We start from the raw sequence: 25,947 nt of genomic DNA, 5'->3' as shown, positions 1-25,947 counted from the left end.
GTATTCTAGGGGAAGAGATTTTCAGAGGTATGCCTAAAAGTTCATGCCAATGAGAAGCTGGATTTCCACCAGGGCAAGGAGCAGTCAGTGCTTTTCAAAAACAGACATCCCATGAATAAAAAAGCCCAAAAACCAATTAAGAAACAAAGAAACGACCAAGTGACAAATTCCCTGCAACCTGGATTTGCTAAGAAATGGCAGGTGTGGAGCAATGCATGGCAAAATTGGGTTAATCACATTCTGTTAGAAGGTTTTTGGAAGGTTAGTGAATTGTCATTCTTCATCAGTCAAAGGAGTATTCCATGGAAATTCTACAGTTTGAGGATTTCGGTGAAGATCAGGGGCAATGATTTTTAGTAGGAAACAGTGGGCACACGTGAGCACCTGTTCCACTGTGTCCTTAGGCAATTAGCATTTGAAATGGCAACTTTAAAGGGAGGTGATATGAGGAGAATTAAATTTGCTCAAAAGAAGAAAAATTTCTGCAGCACTAAGCTGCTTGTTTGAAAAAAAAAAAAAAAAAAAGGATTATCTAGATTTACAGCTTGTTCTTCAATGGGGCTGAGTTAGGTCTGTGAGAGGTGTCATCTGCTTGCAAACAAAACAGAGAGGCAATTCAGCAATTTCTGCAGGAGAAACTTTTGCTGTTTATTCAAGTTGAGGACTCAAGAATGGATTATGGGGACTGAGTAACATCAATATAGGGCTAAATCATGTTTGCAAATCAGCAACTGGTTGTCTTAATAATGCAAAAAGTAGTTAAAGGACAGTATGGTGTGTTCAACTGTTTTGACTATGTTCTTGAAGGTTTACCATAGGTATGTAAACTGATTCCATATAATGAAAATTGTTACTCAAATTGTTGGGAGTCATTGATAGTAATTATGCTTGTATATAGAATTTCAGAAGGGACTTTAAATTACTTTGTCAAGAGACATAAGAAGGGTCATTCAAAGTCAGCCTTTGGAAGAGGAAAGAGAGAGAGCATAGTAAAGTGGGGAGGTTTTAACCCAAAATAAAAATTTCTGTTGAACACTTTGGAGGCTTAGAGGACTCACTCTAAGATTGTGAAATTATAAGTTCTTGATGGAGTTGAATTACAAATTTTCCTTATCATAGGGTAAAAAGAGAAAAAAACAAACAAACCACAACTAAACCCAATCTTCCTACATATTCTGATTTTTGGAGGAACATAATGAAAATTGAAGGTGTGTTTGAAAAAGACTTGTTTTATTTTTAATTTTTGAATTTGATGGACTCCTATTCATTATAGTAATTTTGACGAATTATTTCCTCTCTTCTCCACACTTTGTCCAGTTCCATGTGCACTGTTTTACTTGGATCATTTATCACAGCAGGGGATCATCATATAGAGTCCATGTTACCTCCATCTCTCTTGAAGTTCCTCTTCAACACTTTTGAATTCCTTCACGTCTATACTAGTAAATTGGTCCCGTTTATTTACTATGTATGTGGTTTCTTTGAACTCTTTTTATTGTTGGAAGAGTTTTGTACCACCCCCTGCACAGCTCTAATTCTTTTTCTAGCACCTAAATGCAATCTAATCTTTGACTTTCTCTTGGTGTCTAGTTTAATATGACAGTTACTTTGCACTCAGGAGTAGAGTGCTGTGATTGAGTCAGTGTTTCTATTTTGTTCTGTGTGTAACACAGTTCACTCCAACTTTCTCCTCTCACCTGCCAATCTATGACAAAACCACTCAGAACATTTCTTCCCTTCTCCATAATTTGGGACTGTTATGTTAGTGATATTTCCTTATGTTCATATGTATCTTTTATTCAACCTGACTGCTGTGGCAGGGAATTTAAGTCGTTCTAAGAGTTGTGCTCTCTCTGCCGCATAAATATTTTAAATCAGCAATTTTCCCATTTTTCAAAAGATCATTCCATTTGTTAGAAACTGGATATATTGTATAGAGATGACAAGGGTATGCAACTGCAATTCCTTAATATAAACAGATAACTTCATGATATTGCAACAAACAATATAACAAATTCAGATTAAGTGGAGCTCATCTTGAAAACTATTTGAGTTTGCTATAGTCACAAAAATGTTGACTGTGAAAATAAAATTTTCTCAATGCTGACATTTGATGTGTTTCTACAGACACCATTATCTTAGTGTACTGGTAAATAATGGAGAGTTCTTTGGTTTGGGAAAAAAATTAAAGTTGTTCATACATCTCCGAATGTTTCTGATGAGCTCGATAATTAGCTGTTTCCAGGAATAAAACCTTGGGATGGCGTTTAGTAGCCCACTAAGAATACATACACACATCTCTGTTTGTATTGTGGTCATAAAATATCAGCAAGAAAAAGGGCATGCAACATTTAAATAGCCATTAGAGATGGCTAGCCTTAATATGCAAAAGGCAGCAGCTTTCATAAGGTTAACATTGGCATAAGCAATCTGAGACCAAGTTCTCACTGAAATGTTAACAACTTCTCAAGGGAAAGAAAGACCATGTGGTTTTGTGGATCTTGCTTAATGTTCCCAGAGACTGAGCATGTTGCTGATGAATCTAAATCTAAATCTCTTACAGGAGTGTAAACCACAATATTTTTGCTTCCTCTGCTCTCATTAAACATGCAATTATACTATTATATCTAAAGGTACTTGCAGCTGTATTTATGGGAAGACTAATCAATGTTATCCAGGTGTGTGTTGAATGACGGTGAATGCTCTGCATATTTACTTCTCTCAGTAAAACAGAATTCCATTAATTCTTCTGGCTCTCAACTGCTTTATCCATGTAAATAGTAACTTGCATGCAATAGCTAGCTGGCACAATGACTTGGATGCCTGAAAGTACTGGCAAAGGAGAAAAATAAGAAATCCAACAACAAAGAAATTTCTGGTTTAAGCACTCTTAATGGCTTACTTTGTCATATCTCAAGTAAGTTTTATCCAGGAAACTTCTGCTGGTACTGAAATATATATAATTTACTCGCTAAACAGTCTTCAATCAGTTAAAGCTGTTGTTGAAGAAACTAAAGTTTCTTTAGTTTCAAGGGATACTTTTTTCCTCAGAAGTGTCTTCTAGTTTTAATTTCAAACTACTCTGAGTGTAGCTCTGTGGTGAGTATGGTGTAATCTGTAACCCAGGAGACACAGTGCCTCCAAGTTGGCCACAATAGCTTCTGTCCTTGTCCACTCTTGAGATTTCCCCATTTGTAACCCAGACAGCAGTTGGAATCCCCCAATCACTCAGAGCTGTAAGTAACAAATAAGTAATAAATAAATAAACTAAAAATTTCACAAATCATGTTATTGTTTTAAAAAAAGAAAATGACAGGAGAAACATAAATAGAAAATGTTTTCATTTATAGACCAAGAAGAAAATTAAAGTTTTTAAAGGACCTAGAAGCTTGTATTGAGGAATTGAAACTTTAGCAAGGAGGCCTGCAATTTTTGAATGGCTTTAAAACTAAATAGGTCTTTTTTCTGTCTTAATTTGGGGGAGAAGTATGGACAATTTTCCTTTCTTAAGCTGCCATGTAAACGGTTGCTACTTTTACCAGCATACTTCTAAACTGTGTGTGGGTGTTAGAAGGATTTGAACGCAGGAAAGGAAATTTTGAACAATTCTTCTCTCTTCCCTGCAGTTATTTTGAAGCCTGATACTTGTATTAAAAATATCTACTCACTCTACTTCTTGAACTTTTGATTTTAATCTCTGCAGGTTTTCAACCATTTTTTTAAATTGGGAATAAGATGATAATTTTGAATATTGTCATAATGTTCATAAAAGATTCCAGTTTAGTTTGTGTGTCCTTAAATACTATAGACTAGATATGAGAGTAGCTTTAGAAGTTGTATGTAGATAAATACTGCATACAGATAAATTGCTTTTATGGTTCTGGCCCCATCCCTCCACGTTCCTCTCCCACTCTTCCAGCATTTCCTGCTAGAATTTGAGTGAAAACTCATATTTTTAAAAGATATTTAGATGAATTAACTTATACTTATATAATCTTTATCGATTAAGTAAAATTTGATATCTTCTCTGGTGTTACAACTTTTCTGGTCACAGAACTATGAGATTCTGCAGCCTAGGTTATGGTACATAAAACATGTATGCTATAAATCCTTTTTAAATCCTTGTACCATTTAAATTGGATAAGCTGTTACTAATTTTCTTGATATTGCATGTACTGTATGGTTGCACAATTGTTTTCTATGAGGTAGAAAAAGGGTTTATATTGACAAGTACATGATCTCCTCCATAGGATCTTACTTAATTTACTTTTCTTTTGTATAAACTTCATGCAATGACTATTCTAAACCACATTATAATCTTGAAGGTGATTTAACCATTAAAAACTTGTATTAAATACAGTGTAGGAAAGTGACTCCTGAAGGGGCTTTTTGATCATTCTGCATTGGGATATGGTGCAGAATAAGGGAATGGCAACAAAGTGTTGACAGTATGAATGCAATTTCATGAGAGATGGTAGTATTGTTTATTTCTATTCATAGAAACCTGTCTGAGGAAGAAGCCTGACACTACAGCTACTGGATACAATCAGTGATAATTAGACCATGAAAACTTGCAGTCTGTTTTTAGGTTATGTTCAGAAATAACACGAATATCAGTGACTAATCTATCCATTAAACAAGGAAGGAATGTGGCACTTCAGGGACATGAAAAAACAAAAGTTATGGAAGTGTCTGTTGCTCCCATCATCAATGCAAGTTCATCATTTGTCATCCTTAAAAAATTGAGAGGCTATTGAAATTGTCCTATGCCATGCAAATTGGATATGAAAGACTTTGTGTAAGTAATTTTCTATGTTATAATCATTAAATATAAAATCCTTAATTATCTGGGCAGTTTCTGTCATGTTTATATATCTTTTTATACCATCTCAACAAATACTAGAATGGATTCCTAAGGGAAACCATATTAACATTATTTTTGTGAGATGTCTTATTTTTGTTTGTTTACTGTAGGTCCTGGAGGTCATAACTTTCTTAGTTTTTTGCATCCTATCCACCATGTGGGTGTAGAACAACCAGTGCAGCTTTGCTTCCACAGAGCATTAGACTAAACAGACACATGGTTTAAGGATAGGAGCAGAAGATATTGTAGATGTGCTCACTTTCCAGCTTTTTCAAGATTTCTTTATAGTCCTGAAGTCTCTGTGACAACCTGCAGCATACAGAGATTACTGTGGAAGGATTTGCAGGGAACTCGGTATTCCTAAGCACGCTTTTGCACCTCTAAAATTATTCCAGTTTTTACCAACTACAGCAATCTGAATTTAAAACTGAGTTGACATCAGGTTATAAAAAGATATTTAATTAAAATTTTATTTCTTCATCATCTCAGGTTTGGATACACTGATTTGGTTTCTGTTTTCTCAAACGGACCTAAGGACTTGCCTGCTCTCTTTTTTAACTAAGAGAGAAATCTCAAATGTCTCAGGTCTGGGCATCATTCCTGACATTCATAACTAAAGCCCTACCTAGCACAAAGATCACTGGTGGAATCCAGTACTGTTGATGCAAAAACACCTGTCTGCTCCTTGCAGCATCTCTGACCTTAACTAAAATGAAGCACTACTGAAACAGATAGCCCTACTTTTGCCCTGGTTATTAGAGTTGAAGTCTGACCTTTGAGCCAAAATTGTCCTTTTCAGTGCTTCCTGCTGTATCCTTTCTTAAACAGTGCTCTACTTTGACAAATAATATCCTAGTGAAAATGTTTTTGTTTTCATCTAACTCCAGAGAAAACCACCTGCATTTATATGCTACATTGGTCTGTACTAGAACTGAACCATAGATTCCTAAAGCAAATATTAAATAATTTTTGGGGCCTATTGCTTCTGAGTATTCTCCAGGACTTTTTCAAGAACTCTCTTGCAGAGAAAGAACTTGCCTTATAAATCTTGTCTAAGTCCTCTTTTGCAAGTTTCAACTTTTCTCACTTATAATCTAGAATATTTATAAAACTTCATTTTACTGAGTTAGTTATGGAGATAGGAGTAGGGGGGAAAGTACCATTTATGTAGATGTTCTTTTACAATTTGTAAACATGAGCCAATATGGTTTCCTTTGCACGGGCAGTCTTTCAAGTTTTTGTTGTACTTGATTTACCATCTGTGCTTGTTCACACTCCAGTGCGTTCTGCCTCTAATTAGGCCATGGATAACAGAGAGGGGAAAATGTGAGGGGACAAAATGAATGGCAGGTGAAATATGATGCTCAGCTTCAAATTCACAGGTCTTATTTTAAAAAGTAATTTGGGATTATCATGAACATGCACTAAAAATCTGTACTTGTATGTTACCTCACAAACGCACTTGCCCCCATTCTACACTCCTGTCCTAAAATTAGACATCAAACTGGCTAAATTCCACACCTCTTTGCAACTTTGATAGTTGAAGTGGCACTCCGTTGTGTAACCCATTAAAATTTTGGCCTTATGTTTCTGCCATATGTTTTCAGAAATTATGCTGGTTTAAGATCATGAAAAACCAAAGCTCTGCTTGTTTTGATGGTACTTGTTTGTGTGAATCTGATGGCTTGTGCTTGTTTTTTAAAAGATTTGTAATTCATTAAGTATAAACATACTTTCTCTCTCTATGCATGTGTGTATATATATATATATATATGTATATACATATACATGTATCTATAATGTGCATTACTTTATATATGTATGTGTATACACCAACTACAAACACACAGGACAAAGATACTGGCAGTAAATAATCATGTCATTGGAGCAACTGAATATTCAGAGTATCCCTTTCAAAATTGACTAATTACTGATGAATGGTTAAAAAGGTTGTATGTTGTCAGGAAATAGGTCTTCACTTCCCTGGTCCATTCTCCTTTTTATCAGGAGCAGAGTTGTATACATTTGCAGTTAACCTCCATGTGGATCTATGTAATCTCTGATCTATGAATCTTCCTGCTCTTGAGAAAAATATTTTGTAATGCAGGTGGATCATAGTCTCATTAATTTACTAAAGCACTTCCTCATAAAGGCATTATTTTCTTCCATGTGGAGGTGTAATATTTAAAAAATATTTACTGTGTCAGTTAAAAAAACCAGTATGACATTCATAGCAATGAATGAAAATAGAAATTAAATTAAGTAAAAATAAAGTAAATGTTTCACCTAAGGAACTTTTTTTTTTTTTTTTTTTTTTTTTTTTTAATTCATCCCTGCATATTCAGTGTTTGTCTCTGACTTAAAGAAAGAAAAAAAGATTTTTCCAATTCTGATCTGAGCTGTTAATAGCTTCTCAGAGGATGTGAGTTTAGGCAAAGCGTGTAGACTAATTGTAAATAGAACATAATTTTTATTATTACAATTTATTCTGATGCTTCTTTCTGCAAACAGTATTTGCTCAGCCATATCTTGCTCCACAAGATTTCCTACTGAAAGACAAATTGCATTTCCGTAACACACTCATTTACTTGTTTCTTGCTTTGCCATTCCATGGAGAAAGTAAATGACCTGTCTTTCTATTTTTAATGGAGCCAGTACACTTTGTTACCTAGAATAAATACAGCACAACCTTGTAGTACTGACACTGAAAAACTATGCTACTTTTTAAATCTGATTCTTCGCTCTAAATTAAACTACCAAAATTTCTGCAATCTTTTATTTACTGAAGTTGCATACAAGCACTGTCTGAGCAGTTGAACTGTTAATGATCACTAAATGTATGGTAATGAATTTACTCAGAGGGCAGAGGCATTCATTTTTCTGAGCTTTCAGAGATCTTCCATGAGATTAACCAAAGTCTTTAGGGACTGGCTTTCCTTGATCCTTACCTGTTGCTGCTGCTAAATATTTTCTGTGAAGTATATTTTAATTTGCATTCATATAAGTCTGAAATAGATTCTGAGGTTTCAATGCCATTTGTTTCAAAACTTATTAAGAGCTACAGTGCTTACTGAAGGCTATAAATGTGTAAAATCTCTTTCTACTTTGAGCTCAAGAAGGTTTAGAACCTTCAAAAGCAGTGTGCATATTTTGATCATATTTTTCTAGATGTTGGTGACATATGGAAATTTTTCTACCTTGTGAAGAAAATTATGTTAACCCTTTTATCCAGCACATATAAATTTTCCTCTTTTTAACTTGAATATATGATTTTAAAATAGAAAGTTTTTAAAATATAAATTGGCTTTTTCTTCACTTAGAATGATTACTTTCCTTGTCCACTGTAGTATACTTTTTGGACTTTTCCTCCTCTTTTACCAGGTCAGTCCAAACCTTCTCAGTTTGGTTTGGTTCTTGAGGTTTTACACTGGCTATAGCCTGTTGAACATCATTAGTTTTTCTGGTATTTACTTCTGTGGATATATAACTCAGATAAATAATGAGTAAAAAGTGTTTTAAAAGATCATATGAAATTGTTCCGGGTAGAAATTGAGATTAATTCTTGGACTTATTCTGTGCAACCCTTTGAAAGTTCCAAAAGATGGCAGAAGTCATCAGCTAAATGTGTGAACAGGAAAAAAGACAAGTTTGAAATCTTGTAGAAGAGCAGCCAAATTCTAGAGTAATAGTTCACTTTGATAACTATTTAATTTACTTAAAAACAAAATATAACTAAATATTGAAATTATGCATGTTTGAGTTGTTCTGCTGCTGAAGTCATTCCATCACCAAAGTTGTCTTTATAGTTAATCACCTATGCCGGAAAGCAAAGAGGATAAGAAAGGAAAACAGGAAACACTTCATGGTTTAAAAGACAAATATTTTGGACATTCTTCCAAACAAGATGGCTTAAGTAAAGTATTTATATGATCCCTTCAAAGATAAGCAAGGTCATGCATAATCCTCTCATTATGAGTTATTTAGTGCCCACCCTTTCAGCTGCTTTCATGTTGTATAATGTGTCAATGTAGATTCCTGAAAATCACGTTGTGTTGGAGTAATGTGATGCATTAATGTTAAAAGTTACATCAATGTTGCATTAATGCTTTAAGGTTAAATGGCTGGAGCCAGTTTGTTCCCCATAACTGAAGACTTCAGCACATCAGGTTGATGTCTGTCTACAAAGCTCTAAACATGTTGAAAAGAATGTTTTAGAGAAATTAAATATCACACTGAGGAGAGTTAAGTCAGCAATAGACTTTTCTTCAGGATATAGATTTAAATCAATGAGGATCAAAAAAACCTACATAATTTTAGAAAGAAATGTATTGGTTGTGTGAAAGCACGCCATCAGTTTCTCCTGGACAACCTTTAATCACACAACAATTCATTAGTACATGTCAACAATAGAATTAATTCAGAACAAACTAAGAGAAAAACAGAGCTGACACAGGTAAAATAATTGCAGCCCAAGAAGAATAATGTAATAGAAGTGTATAAACTGTTCAAATTAAAATTCTGCACTTGAACACAATTTTTAGGCTTGAAATTTTCAATTTGAATTCCAAATTTTTCATTTTAATGTTTGAATATTAAGATATGTAAAATAATATTCGAAAGCTAGAAAAGCAGAGTATAAAATATGTTTGCTCTGTCTTTTTATTCAATGAAATTTTGTTTAATTTGGAATTAAAATGGAAGTCTCTGAAATGCATGACCTCAGTAAGATGCTGTCGGATAGAATGTAGGGTACTCTTGGGCAGGTAAAGAACAAGGGGGCCAACCAAAACAATCGTGGTCTCAAATAAACTTCAGACAGGGATAACTTGACACAAGGGAAACCAAACCAGACTTTGCCCACAATAAAGTAAATTTTTTATTCCATAAAGAAATTGAGCTGTAGGAAGGATTTAGATTTATATATGGCAGAGGGGGAGAAGTGTTTAATATAAGGGAAATAAGGGGGACATAAAAAAATTAAGAGAATTTATTAAAGGAAAAAATTTTGTCTGTTTCTCTTGAAGGTCTGATCCATAGAATTCTTACATATCCTGTCAGAATCAGTTTTTGAATTTCAGATGTGCATGCAGCTCAAAACTGCAATGCATATGGCTTTACGGTAAAGACAGAAAAAAGTTTAAAGCTGCAATCAGGTTAGTAAAGACAGTCGTGTGGTAAAAAATTAATTTTTTGGTCTTACCAAACATATGAGGACATGATTATTTCTGGGTGTACTTAGGGACCATATATTTAATTTATTTAAAAACAATATGAAAATATGACATTTAAACAACTAAATATATTCAAAACAAAAATCTTTGGCCTTTTAGAATTTTAATGATGCAATGAAGACCTAAATGTGCAAATAACTTCAACAAAAAAATTTGTCAAACCTTTGGGTTTTGCTTTATGTAGGAATTTACCATTTGGTTCTTGCAGTGAACCTGCAGTATGAGCACAACTTGGTGGTGTTTTCCTTTGGGAACTTGCTTTGAGTGAGGGGATACCTCTAGTTCTTTTTCTATATGAGGCAAGTGCACTTCTGTGACAGACTCTTCTCATGTTTAAACTTCAGCTTTAGGAGTTCTTTTAGGTCTCCTCACCAAAACCAAAAGAAGAGTCAAGCAGCTCAGAGTCCTAAGGTTACTCTTCTGTTCTCTGGGATGACTGTTCCTTGCAGCTGTGCTTAAGTCAGAGGCACAACCCTTTTGATTATCCAACAGATTATCTCTGCATAGACAAAAAGATCCCAGAAAATAAAACTGAGTTACAGGTCAGGTTCCTGCTGAATGTCTGAGTGTCCATACCTGCAGATGTCTGCCTGTGACTGGCAGCAATGAGAGAGAAAAGCAGATCTCATTAAGTGATTAGGAAACTCAAGGTGGATTTCGGCTTAAAGATTAAGTGTGATTGTGATGATGGTATGATGCTCATCCCTGTATCAGGGATTTCATCATGCTTCTGAGAGACTGTAAAAATTAATATTTTATTAGTGCAAAAGTGAGTTTGATGGGAAGTTTTCTCTTGCTAATAAAGAGGGTCATATGCTACCATATCAAAAAGCTGACTATAAAAATTTCTTGGCATCTTACATTTGAGAAACAGAGTGTCATAAATTATTCACTTTCATAGTAAGTGAATGCAATTACTCCATATTTCTTAATTTTCTACAAAAAAAAATCAAATATTTGTTGTTCTAGTACTAAGCATGACATAAGTCATGTGAATATTTACTATTTTAAGTATATTTCTGGTCTTTTACTGTTATCCATACCCATATCTTTAACAAGTAGATTTACAGAAAATGGTTGGTGCAATATAAATGATATATAAATGAATCAATTTCCCTCAGTTTTTGTTTGAGTCTTCTATATTTATAAAAATAAGTGAACATAGCTTCTCAATTATAATTATTTTTCTCTTTAATGTTCTAACTGTAACTCAAATAAGATGTGTAGATTAGTTTTTCATCACTTTCCAATTAGATTGAGTGTGGTTAATGTATATGTTTTTTAGATGAGTATTTGTTTTTATCTTCAACAAAAACCCATAAGATTCTACAGCAAATTACTAGAACCATTCAATGTAGAATAAATGATGTAATAAAAGACTAGCTGTCTGAGACATAGTCTCCTGTCTTAAAAAGGATGCTTTACTTTTTAAATGCCTATTAAGATGACCTGATCTGTTCAAAAACCTTCAACCAGAGAGGTTTCTGGAAAAATAAATCCTGTGACGGCCCTTGCTTTTGGTTGGGCATCATGTCCTTTGAAAATATTGTCAGTGTTGTGGGTATTACAGAGCACATGCAGGGCAGTGGTAGTTCTTTGCCCACACCTCATTAGTTTCAGTTTTGGGATACTAATGGAAGTATCAAATGACAGTTTCAGTCTGGTGTTTGTTATGTGTACCTATCTCTACAAACCCAGATGTGGTCCCTGTGGAAAAGATTACCCCAGTGGTGTCATTATAGATACCTGTAAATCCAATGGGTTAATCTCTTCTTAGCTCCTAGGCAGAGCCTGTGATTTCTACATAATTAATCTTTTCCATGGTTCACCCTGTCACTCGTTACAATATGTTAGAGTAAATTTTATCCTTCACAGCTTTTTCAGTGAGTGAATTTTTTATTCTTATATAAACCCTGAACTGATACCAAAACCATGCATGAGATAAACAGAAAAATAAATAATTTTCTCTAAGAGCCTTTCTATCAAAACACAATGGCATATCAATTTTATCACAGTGAAATTGAAAGTTCTGAATTTATAGAATTTTAAGGCAAATGATGCTTGAAGGGTATAATTGCACATTGCTCTGTAAATGTCAATAAATTTCTGAAAGTACCATAAGTTCCATTAAGTCTTTTTCATATTTTGGAATATAAAAATTTCTGGAAACTTTGGAGGAGTGATTGTGTGCTGGGAGAAAATACAGTAGTTGCTGCAACTGTCAAGCATCGTGTCCACCTACTCTGTATTATTTATTTTCGATTTGACAGAAATTACATTACATGGTGAAGTACAACACAAAGTTATAAGTAGTACATGATATCTTATGTTAAAATGATGGTGCAGTGAGCGATATGATTATTAGACAGACATCAATTATTTATTTCATATTGTGTTTTGAACATTTGAAAAATAACCTCAAAACCTAGACATGGAAAAGGTAAGTGGTAAGATTAAGAAACCATTTTGTGCTTGTTAGGCTTCTTTAGACAGAAAGTAGTCTTTAATCAGAACTCTTGTAATTGCTTTCCAGTCATGCCTGATGTACTAATTTCTGGGAACCTAGAATATAGACTTTCTACTCATAAAGTCAATCATTTTATCCTCGAGAACAACTTAGTTTTGATTGATTAAACTTACTTTAAAGCCAAGCAAACTCAAGCAGACTTACATCATGTTTAATGGACCAGGCAAGCCATGGTAGTACTCAGGATCTTTGCATTGTAGACTGTCTTTCATAAAATAAACTTGCTTTTTTCTGTTGCTGCCTCTTGCTTCTATTCCTGTACAACAATAGCAACACAGAAGGAAAGGACTTTTTCTAGTAACACCTAAAATCTTGAAGTAATGTTAAATTAGGTAAATATACAATTAGAAAAGTAAGACAGTCTTCCAAGAGATGAATCAAAGAAAGATTCAAAATAGCTCAAAATACAACCTGACTTTTTCTATGGGATTGTCAAGGAGAGTTACATGCTAATAAGGTTTTCATATAGGCAATAGATACAAGGAACTTTCTGTTCTCAAAATCTGTATGTTTTAATGTTATTTTGGGTGAATAAGAACTATCTTATCCAAGATACTGAAAATATTCAGCAATTTCATTTAAGGCTGTTCAAGGTTGCTATAGCCTCATAAAAATTGAAATATATTAAAATAGATTATATCTGGACTTTATTGTTTCTTTACGGACAAAAAATATTAGCTGTTATTTTTCAAAGTATGTAATTAAAAAACATTTCTTTAGAAATGTCTTCCTTCTCTGCAGCAAGAAAATATTAACTTAAATGTTTTACAGGTAGAAAGCCTTTTTTCACATATTGAAATTCAAATTTTCTTGTTTCTGTCAGTAAAAGTTTAAATATTAGTCCAGTAAGTAAATGTCATGCTTGGTTAAATCTTCAGTTCATTATCTCAAGAGAATTTTGAGTGAATTTCCAAACAAAAAAACCCAACCAAACCAAACAATCCTTCCCTGCCCCCCCAGAAAGAACCCACCAAAAAACGTAAGAAATCCAAGCTATATAAGCAAGGAAAACAAAAACTGTATGAGTTCAACACTTTAAAAATAAATTTTATCTCTTCCTTGGAGTAAAAAAAGTACTAACCTGTCCTTTTCCATACTTTGCCTTTTTAATGGAGATACTAAAAAAGATTTAAACCAATGTTACAACTAGAAAGGCTCAGAAGGTGATGTATATCATGTAATTTTACATACACTGTTGAAAAGAAAATTAATAATGTTGGAGCACATCTACTGTAATCGAAGAATAAAAGATAAATTTAATAACTTGAGAATAGAGTTTTTGTTGTCATACTTTAGAAACTGATTAGAACCAAACTATTAAAAATAGTATTAATAAACACTGTGAACTTTCAGAGTTTGTGATTTTCTGTGCAGTACTTTGTGTATGCTAACTTCTCTATTTCAATTAAAATGAAACTAATTATGCATGAAGATGAAATACTGCAGTTGTCTAAACAAAACAGAAGAGTTTATTTTACTTAAATTGCTGTTGTTTCAGGATGTGACTTTGTTCTCTTTTAGACTGTGGAAACTCTTTCATCATTGGTTTACATATTTAGCACGTGGTCCCTAACTGTAGCAGAAAAAGTTTAGTAGACCTTTTACACAGTGCATATTTCCTCACAGTAGAATTCTTCTGAGTGTGGGTCATTGTCATAAATTGTTTTCTCTGTTCACTTGCTGATACTTTCATCAATATGTCAACTTCTTCATCGGCTGTTCATTTCCTGGCTTGCTGCTTGGTGACAGAAGGGCAAGCAGCACGCTGGCTTTGGTAGCTGCTAAACAAAACAGCTGAGTCTCCAAATGACTGCTAAGGCTCTAAATATTGCAATTTAACAGTCTAGGGTAAGCCCACTCTCAAAATATCCATTTCTCAGCAGCAGCAATAAAAGTAAATTTATATCTCAACCAATTGCCATGTTGGGTGAAACCTGGTAGAAAGGTCATGCTGCCAGTGTGAAAACGCAGCAGAGACTGGGTTTGTTGCTCTGTTCTTTAGGGTAATAGTAGAGACACCAAACCAGGAATCTCCAGAGAACTTAATCTGTTACTGTTGATTCTTTATCTGTTCCTTCCAAATGTACAATTCTGTGGTAAGTAACAAAGAAAATTTTTACAATGCAAGTTTAAAAAAAATATTGTCTGGGAAAAGATTTATGAAGGCTTTTAGGACATGTTTCATAACACAGTGTTTTTAATTATTAATTAAAAGTTATTGCATCAATTACATGAGCCTGTCTATATAATTTCTTCCCATTTGTTTACTGAGTAGGCTTACCATCGAAATACCAGAACAAGAATAAAATTTCAACAATTCAAATATAATTTCCAATCTCCCTAAATAGCAATGAGGCTAATTTTTACATGCATCACTGTGTCTTAGGAGTCATCTTTGTTTGCCATGAAATCCAAATATCTTAACAATGAGTTATGTTCCATTTTCATGAGAATTAACCAATGGAGAGATAAAATAAGTATCAATTAAGTCTCCCTTTATAAAAATTTTATTTAATTAGAACACTTCATTGACTGGAAACCTCTTTACAGATCATAGGGTAACTAGTTTAAGCTTTTTATTATTGAGATCTTCACGCAGTATGGCTCTTCCAGTTCAAAAGATCAAAAGGGATCCTGTGTTGTGTGATCCTGAAAAGGTTCATTAGATTTTGTGTTTGTGCCAAAATACCTGTACAATGACAGAATAGGGATCAGAGAGAAGATTTTTAAGCTTAACTAGCTAAGATGAAGTGTTAAATTTTTATTTTTAGACAATGATTGTTTTCCTATTTCTTAATATCAGAAGCCAGAACTGACACCTCACACAAAGCATTCAGTCACAGTAAAAATAGTGTTTAATAGTTCACTGTAGTAGTTAATAAATATGCACATTAATTTTAGCTTTGTATTATTCTTTGGAAACTCCACTATATTTTAAAAATTCCAAGTCAACCATCTCTATACTGAATCAATAATTCTTTCTCTTTGGGAAAAATAAATGCACTGTGGTTGTTTTTATCAGTCTAATTGTGATCAATATCTTTATTCATAGCTGGTGGAAATATATTTGAATTTGTGAATATAAACCCTTCCTTCAGCAGGCTTGTGAAATGCCAATTGATCCTGGAGAGAGGATCAATTATACATAATTGATGTATATAATTGATACATATAATTGATTAGGTATACATATCGGTATAATTGACCTACAATGTAGATATGTATCTCCAGCACTAAGTAGTGTTGTTGTTCGTGCCAAAGTTTGATGTATGAATATCCACTTTATAAATTATGAACACCAGAAACTGTGAAAGCTAAGATCTGTCCTTGTAAGCCAATGGTTACTCTTTCACTTTACCTTGGTTTCGAGATGTACTGGTTGTAACTCAGTTTATCCCTTCAGAAATATCCCCTTAAGTTATCCTTGCTAAAGTATGCTCCAGCTGAAATTTTGTATTCACATGGAGAGTATGGAAAGATGTTTTGCATCATACACACATGAAATCATGGACGACTTTCAATGTTCCTAGTCCTAATAAGTTATAAATCTGTTTCTTAATTATAAAAGGCTAATTTCTGTGAAACTCCAAGTATTCCTCAGCTTTCACTTGAAATCTAATTGTGTTGAAGGTACGTCTGGAGGGAATCAGTGCTGATATCTGTAATATCTGCAAGTTTTTGATTATCACTTTTTGTGATCATCAAAAACTTGCAGATATTTGTCAATTGGTCAATTTTGTCCACCAATGTAGCAAAAAGCTGCACATTTCCTTTTTTCCAGGATGAAGACTCCTAAGTCCCTCAATGTAGAAGGGAGTCTTTCTTCCCCTACCTACTTCTTCTAGAAACACCTGTAATCCAGACCAAAAAATCCAATCAATGCCTTGCTAAGTGCCTTGTTCTGTTTGGATCTTTTAAATTTGACAGGTGAAAGTTTGCAAAGTGTCTTATTATGTCTGAGTGTTCTAAAGTTTGCAAGTAAAAGTTGCTTGCTATTGAACCTACTGGGAATTTTGTTGTTTCTCCCATGCACCACCCACAATAAATCCTCTACTAAAAATCCCTAAAAATCTCCTGAGTGGGCTAGGGTATTACACTCAGAAGCTCCTCATCAAACTTGTACTTCAGACCCTTCTCCAGCTCTGTTGCCCTTCTCTGGACGCATGCCAGCACATCCATGTCTTGCTTGGAGTGAGGGACCAAACTCTTAGCAAAAGTAATGCTTTGAATGCTTTGCAGAACTAACAGTAATTTGTGTCTTGCATGACTCCAGCAAATGCCTCTACTTTTACCAGAACACATGGCAAGCAACGTGTGATGAGTTACAATTTTTATTTTTTTTTAATATGTGCATGTTCATTTTCGTGATCATTATAAATTTCAGATGGGGAAAAATGTTTTCCTTTAAAGAAATATATAAAGGTATATTGTGCATGTTCCTCAAGTTACTTGATCTGATTTGTTTCATAAAACTTCCATTATTTTCAACCATCGAGGAGCTTGTATATGGTGTTTCTATAGGACGATTCTCTGCTATTTCAGAATACACTTACAGATCTGAATCAATTTTACCTGAAAAGCCATTAATTTTTGATTAACTTATTTTAAGTGCTCTCAAAAATCTTCTGCTCTTATTGCTCAAAGAAATAAACAGCTCTGTGCTGGAAATTCTGTCTACACATCTGAAAAGTGAGTTCTTGTCTTCCCTCCTAACATTGTCCCCCTTTTTGGTGTAATATAATTTATGTTATCTTTCACATCATAACAAATCAAATATATATAATACATAAGTTTTGTAGCAAATTCACATTAAAAATCTCATTTTAAATACATTAAATTATTTCTCATGTTTTTTGTCCTACATTAGTGGTGCTGGTTATGTCTTTCCATTTTGGAAATTTTTCATTCCTTGAATTCATGCTTAAACTGTACCAGCTTTATTCCTGCACAATATGTTTTTTAAAACCCCATGTGTTACAGTCTGCAATGTTCAGGCTTATGATAAATAGCCTATCACCAGTCGTACTGGTAATACCTCTGCCCATAGGGGATTTTTTGCTAATCACCTACATAAATTCTGAAGAAGATAGTTAGCTTCAGAGCTCATCGTTTGCCTCATCAGTTATCAGAATCATTAATTAAATGTCCTTTGGGGCTTATGTGTGAAAGATTTTAGTGTCAAAGATTATTTTTATAAAATAAATCCCAGCCTCTGGGCGTTAAATCAAGACTTATTTGATGATGACAAAGTGTCAGGAGAAATTCATTTAGTTGGCACAGTTGTCAAGACAAATTCAGGAAATAGTATCCTGTGGTTACTAATATGTTAATATCCAATGGTTATTTCAAGGGTTTGGGTAGCTGGGGTGTGTGGATGAGGGGAGAATAGGAGGGGCTTTTTTGTTGTGGTTTGATTTGGGTGGTTTGGGGTTTAGGGTTTATGGGTGTGTTTGATTGTATTTGGGCAATGTGAATCAACAGAGCTGTGGTGAGATGCTTACACCTCTCAAGCAAAGTTTTCATTGTCTGACTCATCATTTCTTACAGATAAACTTTGCATTATGGCACAGTGATCAAGCAGTAAGCAGTAGAGACTGCTGATGAATAACAAACTTTAGTCTATTTTTTTACCCATCATTCATGTCTTAGCATAGATATCAAAACTTGTAGTCTACTTTTTTAAGCTTTGCTTTGTTTTCTTTATCGAACTATGCATTCCAATGGTCACAAATCCTCCTGATCTTCCATTAGCAGTGAAATCCCCAAGTTAATTGGCTCCTCCTATCTCTCCTCTGACAATATAGCTCTTTCTCATCCTATCTTTGTAACCAAACCAGGTACTGAGAAAATGGTGAGTTAATAAAGGAGATAGATAGTGTGTAAAGAGTGTGGTGGATTGAGCTTGACTGGATGCCAATTGGCCACCAAGCTACTCTATGTCTCTTCATCAGGACACAGGGTGGAGAAAACAAGATGGAAAAAAAATCCAACATTTGTGTGTCAAGAAAAGGACAGTTTAATAAAGCAAAAGGAAAGATTGAGCATGAAAGCAAAGGAAAACAGAGGATTTATTCTCTGCTTCTCATCAACAGGCAAAGTCTGGCCACTTCTGGGAAGAAGAGCTCCAGTATGTGTAGTGATTGCTCTGGAAGAAAAATGTCGTAACAAATGCCACCACTCCTCCTTTCATTTAGGTTTTATATCTGAGATAATGTCACATTTGGTCAGATTGGGGTCAGCTGTCCTGGTTGTGTTTGCTCCCAAGATCTCTCCCACCTCCTGTCTAAGGGGTGAGGGGGGATATGTTGGACAGACGTAGAAACCAAAAGAATAACTTGGATTTAAAATCCTACTTTTGTTTAGATCGCATATTGCTCATATTATAGTACAATTACATTGGTTTTATGGAATTCAACTGTAATATCTTGGTTGTTTTAATGACCACGGAAGAAATTTCAGTCCCAGGAGAGAAAACGGTAACCTGGAAGTTCACAGCCTCAAACCTTGTGAGTCGCTTATGGCTATATACCAATATTAATTTCAGGTTCTAGACATTTGTTCCCGAACAGGAACATCAGAAGTGTCCCACATCTTTAAAAGTTGTGATGAAACAAAATTTTCATACTGAGAAAATACTTATGACCATGAAGGCTGTCTTGAATATGCAAGTGAAAGAGATGCATTATTAAAACTAAGTGTGGCAGTCTAGTAGACCTATTCTGATTTTTAATGCAATTTTTTAAAGCTTCTCTTATTCATGCTAAATAAAGAAGCTTCCAATGTCAACCAATCTGACTGGTACAGACTACATATTTTTTGCATATAAATGCTTCTATTTAGTATTCTAAATGTGAGGTAGCTTGAGTTGATAGCAATTATTGCAATGATTTCACTTCTTGTACATGCCAGCTTCAGTAGTTTTACTCAGGCTTTGAGGCTGACAGCTTGAGACAAGGTGAAAACTGACTCGTGTTTTTGTTGCTGCCCTTCAGGGGATCATATGCAAATGACAAACTGCCTGCAGCCAGGTCTGTAACTCACCAGCAGTGTTGGTGTGAAGGCAGTGAATGTTGAAGAAAAACAAGTGCTGAGGAAGAAGCTGACCAACGGTGGAAGTCTTCAAATTAACAAGATTACCAGAGTTTCTGAATATTTAAATCCACACCAACTACCGCAAAGTAACAAAGACTAAAATATGTTTGAAAAAATCTCTTGCAGATGGTAGAAGCCTGCTGGAATATGGCATTATAGAGAAGTGACTCCTGCAAGAAGTGTATGAACAGTAAAATATTGTGCTATTTTTTGGGGGGTTTAAAAATGAGGTTAAAGGTCCATTTTTCAGTAAATACAATTAAAACTGCTTTGCAAGAAGTCAATATCAATATTTGGCTGCAAAGTTATCCCATTCATAAGGGTTTGAGCTGTGCTTTTGTGGATTGAAACTGATATTTAATTGTGGTAAGGCGCATATTTCCTGAAAAAAGGTGAAGTTTTTATTTGCTTGGTGTATCCTCAGAATCTAATTTAAAGCTACAAGTTTTTGTTGTGAGAATCAGATACCCAAGAGGTTTTGACCATAAATGAAAACCCCAAACTAACAGAACAAAGAACATGAAGTCATGTGAGAAAAAGGATTCATTTTGTGTTTTAAAAAACCTGGAATCTTTGGGGTTGGTGAAGTAAGTGGAAGATAAATACTTGAGTTTTTTCTGGACTTTTTGATTTTAAAGGTACTTCATTAAGATAATAAAAAGTTGTGAAAGTATTAAAGATTAATAAAGGATCTTTACATTTATTTTTTTTAGGCATGAAAGATACAGATTCAGATGCTTGCAATGGATTGAGGAAAGACAAGAGTGGATCCTGCTATCCTGCTGCATCTCAGGTAACTTCTTAAAACTTCTTCCCCAGAGGCCTGGGGATGAATGGGAAGACACCATACCATTTCCTCTACCATTCTTTTTAGAAAAGTTACAAGAGGTATCAAGTTTCTTTACATAAAATAAATATTAACACAGTCACTCATTTTGGAGAGATGTGGAATTGGGGTGAAGGGAAGGTTTATATTTTAAAGGTTTTTCTTCTCTTGGTTTAGTCATAATTCACCATTTTGACACAATGCGTTAGACTGTCTCTTCCAACCACAGCTGCAAATTTTAAAAGATTAAGCTAGTTCAAAAAAACATTATTCAACTATATTGATTTTTTATTTCAAAAATTAAATTTAAAACCCCCAAAGATAATTTCTGCACACAGGAATTTTTCCTCCCCATGAAATACAGTCACCGCATGGTCTATTATAGCAACTGTCATGGACTGACCCCATTTCTCATGCCCTTTCACGGCTTGGAGTAGAGGAGGCAAAGGAGTCAGGAATGAACAAGTGAAATTGAGCTTGGGAAGAGGAAGGGTGAAGAATGTTGTTTCTCACCAGCCACTTTATTTTTAATTTACAACAAATTAAATTTCCCTTGGTCAAACCTGTTTTTCTTGTAATGGCTAATTGTTAAGGGATTTCCCTTTCTCTCTCAGCCCACAGGCTTTTTAATTTATTTTCTCCCTCTGAGGAGGAGGAGTGAGAGGGTGTTTGGGTGGGAGCCAGCTGGCCAATGTCAGCCCACCATGGTTTGGGGGGTGATTTCTTTGAAGTTTCCTAGCAGGGAAGAAACAATCAAGTACAGTTATAAATAGGTTATGTAACTATAACATGAGCATCACCTTTAGCCTCATCAAATACAGAGGCTTTCGGCCGAGAGTTGCAACCTGTGATTATTACAATTTAAGTGTAGGCAAATGCTGGCATTCTGGGATCCTGATGGAAGGAAAAAAAACATGAGCAAGGATGTTATTAAAATACTGTTAATATTAAACACTGTAGTATTTAATGGAAGACTGGAAATACATGTTTTCATTAGAAAAATACTACCGTGTTATTATGTAAAAAAAAAAAAACCTTTTCACAAAATCTCCATGTGAAATTTGAAGGTAGATAGTAAAAAAATTAGAAAAACTCCTTTGTGTTTTCAAATATTAACTGACTTACATTTGAATTCACACAAAAATATGGCTTTGGGGACAGTAATAACTTCATTTCTCTGTGGAAATAAGCATTTCATATTTTGGGCTTGAATAACACTAAAGTGGAAATGTTTTTTGTTAAATTGTCTTACTTTTTCATGCAAGGTATTCAAGAAGGAATTGAAATAACTGATTGAAAAACAATTTTATAGCACTTAGTTACAACAGATCTGCTTTTGTTCTGATGAATTCTGCAGGCAAGTTATGTTTCAAAACTTATTGGTATAGGAAATGAATTCCCAGGTATGATCTGTCTTTGTAAGAATATAACTCATCTCCTCCTCCCTCTGCTTTCCTTCTCACCCACAAAGCTTGGACCCAAGTCTCTTTTCTGCTTCTCCAATAGATGTTTAATTAACGAGATGGTATTACTATTCCACAGTTTTAGAAGTATTCTGATAAACAAAGGAGAACACAGAACAAACTGTGTGATTAGAAACTGACTTTTTCTGAAGCTAGTGCTTTCATCATGAATGCCACTCTATAAAATTGCTGCAGAACAGCCTAGTAAAGGTAATATGAAAAGCTCTTCATGTTAGTAACAGGAGAGGAAGAAAACTCAAAAAACCCCAAACTTACCCCAAAATTGCAGAGTTCAAAAAATACTGTGCAAAGAGGTCAAAAGGTTAAGTTCAGCAATTTCACATTGACTGCATTTGATTGCCACTGTGACCTGAAACATTAGTATAGAATCTGTAAGGACTTAGATATTGCTACCTCTGTTGGCATTGGATGCTTTGAAAAGTCCTGACAAAAGGTGACAGCTGTAGCACCCTAGAAATAAGTACCTTTTGAAGAAAGTAAGCTATGTATTTGAGACCACAGTTTATTAAATCAGACTTTTTAAAAATATGTTGTCTCTTTTCTTAGGTTATTATTTTCTGTCTACAAAACATGAGGGATATTTCTGGGAGGAGGGAGTTCTTGGGAGATGCAAAACAATCATGTAATTAATCTGCTGGCTTTGAAAGAGCTCTTGCTACATTCCAGAGTCTCCAACTGATTGTAGATACTTTGGAGCTTTGGAACAGTATTTTGAAGAAAGAACTGACAACCTGATTACATTCTACTACTACAGTACTACTTCTATAGTATTATGGCTCCTCGGTCTGTTTTTTCATTTCACTTTTTGTTTTTTTTTCAGAGTACAAGTGACATATAAATTCAAAAGCTGTTCATATTCTCTAACAAGAAACTTCTTCAAGGTCTTGTAGGAGAAGGTTATCTCTGCTTCTCTAGCTTGCACAAGAACTATAGTTTTACCTTTCATTTCTTTAGGCCTATTTTGCATAAGTCCTTAGGGCTTTTGTATAAGGCTTTAAAATGTGTGAGGTTAAAAATGTGTAGATATTTTTAATAGCTGGAGGTTTTGTTTAAATGCTGTTTGAAGACCTCAAGGTCTTTTAATGCTTATTGGAAATATTCAGGAAGACTATTGTAAATATTCAGGCAGTCTATTGCTTTTCTATAGTCCTTTAGAGCTGTTGTTTGCTGCTCAGGTTTGAGATTTGATTAGTGTATCTGCACTCTCATGAAAGCTAGTTGTATAAATATATGATGAAAGATGCTTATGGCAGGTGGGAACTGACCTGTAGAGAACTCTGTACAGAGCCCTTTATAGTTTCTCAGCAGAATGAATATTATTCTTTCTGAATGGGAGCTCAGGGCTGGGAGCTCCATTTCCTCATGTTTTTGGGGGATCTTAGAACTACTCTAAGCCTGTTGGCACAGGCTGGTGCTATATGTTTCCTTGTCCTTAGGTCAATGCTGAAATCAAGACTGTCCTGTTAGACTGTCCTGATTGCTACAAAAGCTGCAAGACCCAGGTTTTGGAGCACAGGCTGCATGTGCCTCATGCTCTTAGAGATCACAACCACTGCATGAAGAACAACACCAGTAAAAGCAATGGGGTATTGCTCTTGAAAGAGTGTGATTATTATCTAGTGCAGAGGAGTAGTCAGCAGGAGGCCAGTGATGAAAGGGCTGCCAGTTGTGATATGACAAAGACTTGTGAGGGTGGAAAGAGAAGTGCTGGGAAGGCTGTGGACATTCACAGGGAATGGAGCTACCACATTCTTACAAAAAAGGTTATTAATTAGTGCACCTAAGAAACATTATTGAGGGGTGCAACATTAATTAAATGAGATTTGCCTTCAAAAGTCATGACATCCCTTAAGGTGCAGCAGGCAGAAAAGTGCTGATAAAAGGATTTAAGTATTATATAAATTATTCACATATTAATGTGCAATCATATAAAGTGTAAAAATTATATATTATACAGCTGTTATGCTAATAGATTAAATAATCTCTGCATTTATAATATACATAATATACGTATCTATAATATATATGTAGATATAATAATCTATGTATCTATGTATAAAAATGTATTCATGCATCTTTGTATAATCCTTCATACAGATCTGTGTGTGTCTCTATACAGGACAAAAAAATTGGGGCCAGGCAGAGAAAGTTGGAGCTGTTCAGCTTGGAGAAGAGAAGGCTGCACGGAGACCTCACAGCAACCCTCCAATATCTGAAGTGGGCCTACAGGGCAGCCAGAGACAGATTCTTTATCAGGAAATGAAGGTTAGCTATATGGAAGAAATTCTTTACTGTGAGGGTGCTGAGGCACTGGAATGAGTTGCCAAGATAAGTTGTGGTTGCCCTATGCCTTACGATCAGGTTATTAAAATTTTTAGAGCAATGCCTCTGCCTGAGCTAAGGTACAAATGAGACCATGTGCCAAAGTCAATAGTATGGATTTTATTTAGCAGTAAATGAGAGAGAAAGAGCGAGAAAGAAAGAGAGAAAAAGAAATAGAAAAGAGGTGAGGGAAGAGAAAATATCACCACTCCATGGATCTCAATAGTGTGCTGTCGACCCTCTCCATCAGAATCTGCTTGGTAGTGAGGGTCCATGGATTAATATACATTTGGGTAAGGTGCCTCCCTGGAGGGTGGACAAGTTTGACACAGTCTCTTGCAGCACACTCTGGGTCTGTTGCATCACTTTGCATCCCATGCAGTGCTCTGGTGCAAGGTCTCAGGAAGAAATCTGGAGGGACCTTCAGGGTCTTTGATGGATTGTGACATCCCCTCAGCTGCCTCTCACGTGAGTGTCCCATGGATGTGGCCTGTGGTGATGGGGGTTTCTCAGCTGGGCTGGTTCGTGTGAGGGAGGATGGGTGTTCACTGCCTCTGACCAGAGGTCACACCACACATCCAAAACCTTCTCCCCTGCCTTGGTTTTGGGGGAGTCTGTGCAAACCTGCCCTCAGCAGATGAGCCTATGTGCTATAGCCTCCCCCACCACAAACCCAGCCAGGGATGATTTTCAGGACAGCTACTGGGTTTAACTTTCTAGTGACTGTTCTTCTCCCTTAGCCTTGTTTACTTCTTCCTAGACCTGAGATAATTGGACATTTGGCCTGAGACAAGTGTCACCTTTATCTTATCTCAAGTTCCCTTAGGCAGCTTAACTCACAGTGTAAAGTTCCAGTCATGCATCCTAAGGGAGGGGTGGGCTTCGGCAGTCACAGCTTCTTCATGCAGTTTTGCTATAATGGGCAAAACCTCTTTCATAACAGTGTTTAAGGCATTAACCATAATATTACAGTCTCTGACATCATCCCCTGGAAGTGTTCAAGGCCAGGTTGGACTGGGCTTGGAGGAATGTGGTCTAGTGGAAGGTAGCCCTGCCCAAGGCAGGGGAATGGAATGAGATGTCCCTTTCACCCAAATAATTCTGTGATTCACTGTATGATTCTATTTTCATATTTGAATATTTCTTGGCCCAAAGGAAGGGGCAGTAAATGGCAGGACTGCCTGTGAGAACGTGTGGCTATGGCAGTGTCAAGAAATTTATGTCATTCACAACAGAGCACAAAAACCTGCAAGGAATGGCTCTTTGAAAAGGAGGGTCCTCTGTGCATGTAATGACAGGGGGCTTCCCTTTCTGGGGGCATTGGGACCATGAGAGCATGAGAACATAATGGCATCAAGAAAACTGTGAGCCAAAGGAGAGAATGATGATTAACAAAAATGACACTTCTCTCACATAAAATGATGGACCCCTTCCATAAAATGACAGAGAAGAAAATCCAGGTGCATTTGTTCTTTTGACCTGATGGAGTTCTGAGAAAACTGGAGGGGCTAAATGGTCTTGTCAGCCAACTGTGTTAGATCACATCACTGGAAGAAAGGGAATCTCCTGCAGGACAAATGGCCCTTGAAGCTGCTGGTAGG

This window comes from Catharus ustulatus, chromosome 2 (genome assembly GCF_009819885.2).
Source record: "Catharus ustulatus isolate bCatUst1 chromosome 2, bCatUst1.pri.v2, whole genome shotgun sequence".
NCBI lineage: Eukaryota > Metazoa > Chordata > Aves > Passeriformes > Turdidae > Catharus > Catharus ustulatus.
The sequence above is the reverse complement of the archived record's forward strand: the minus strand, read 5'-3'. Positions refer to the sequence as shown.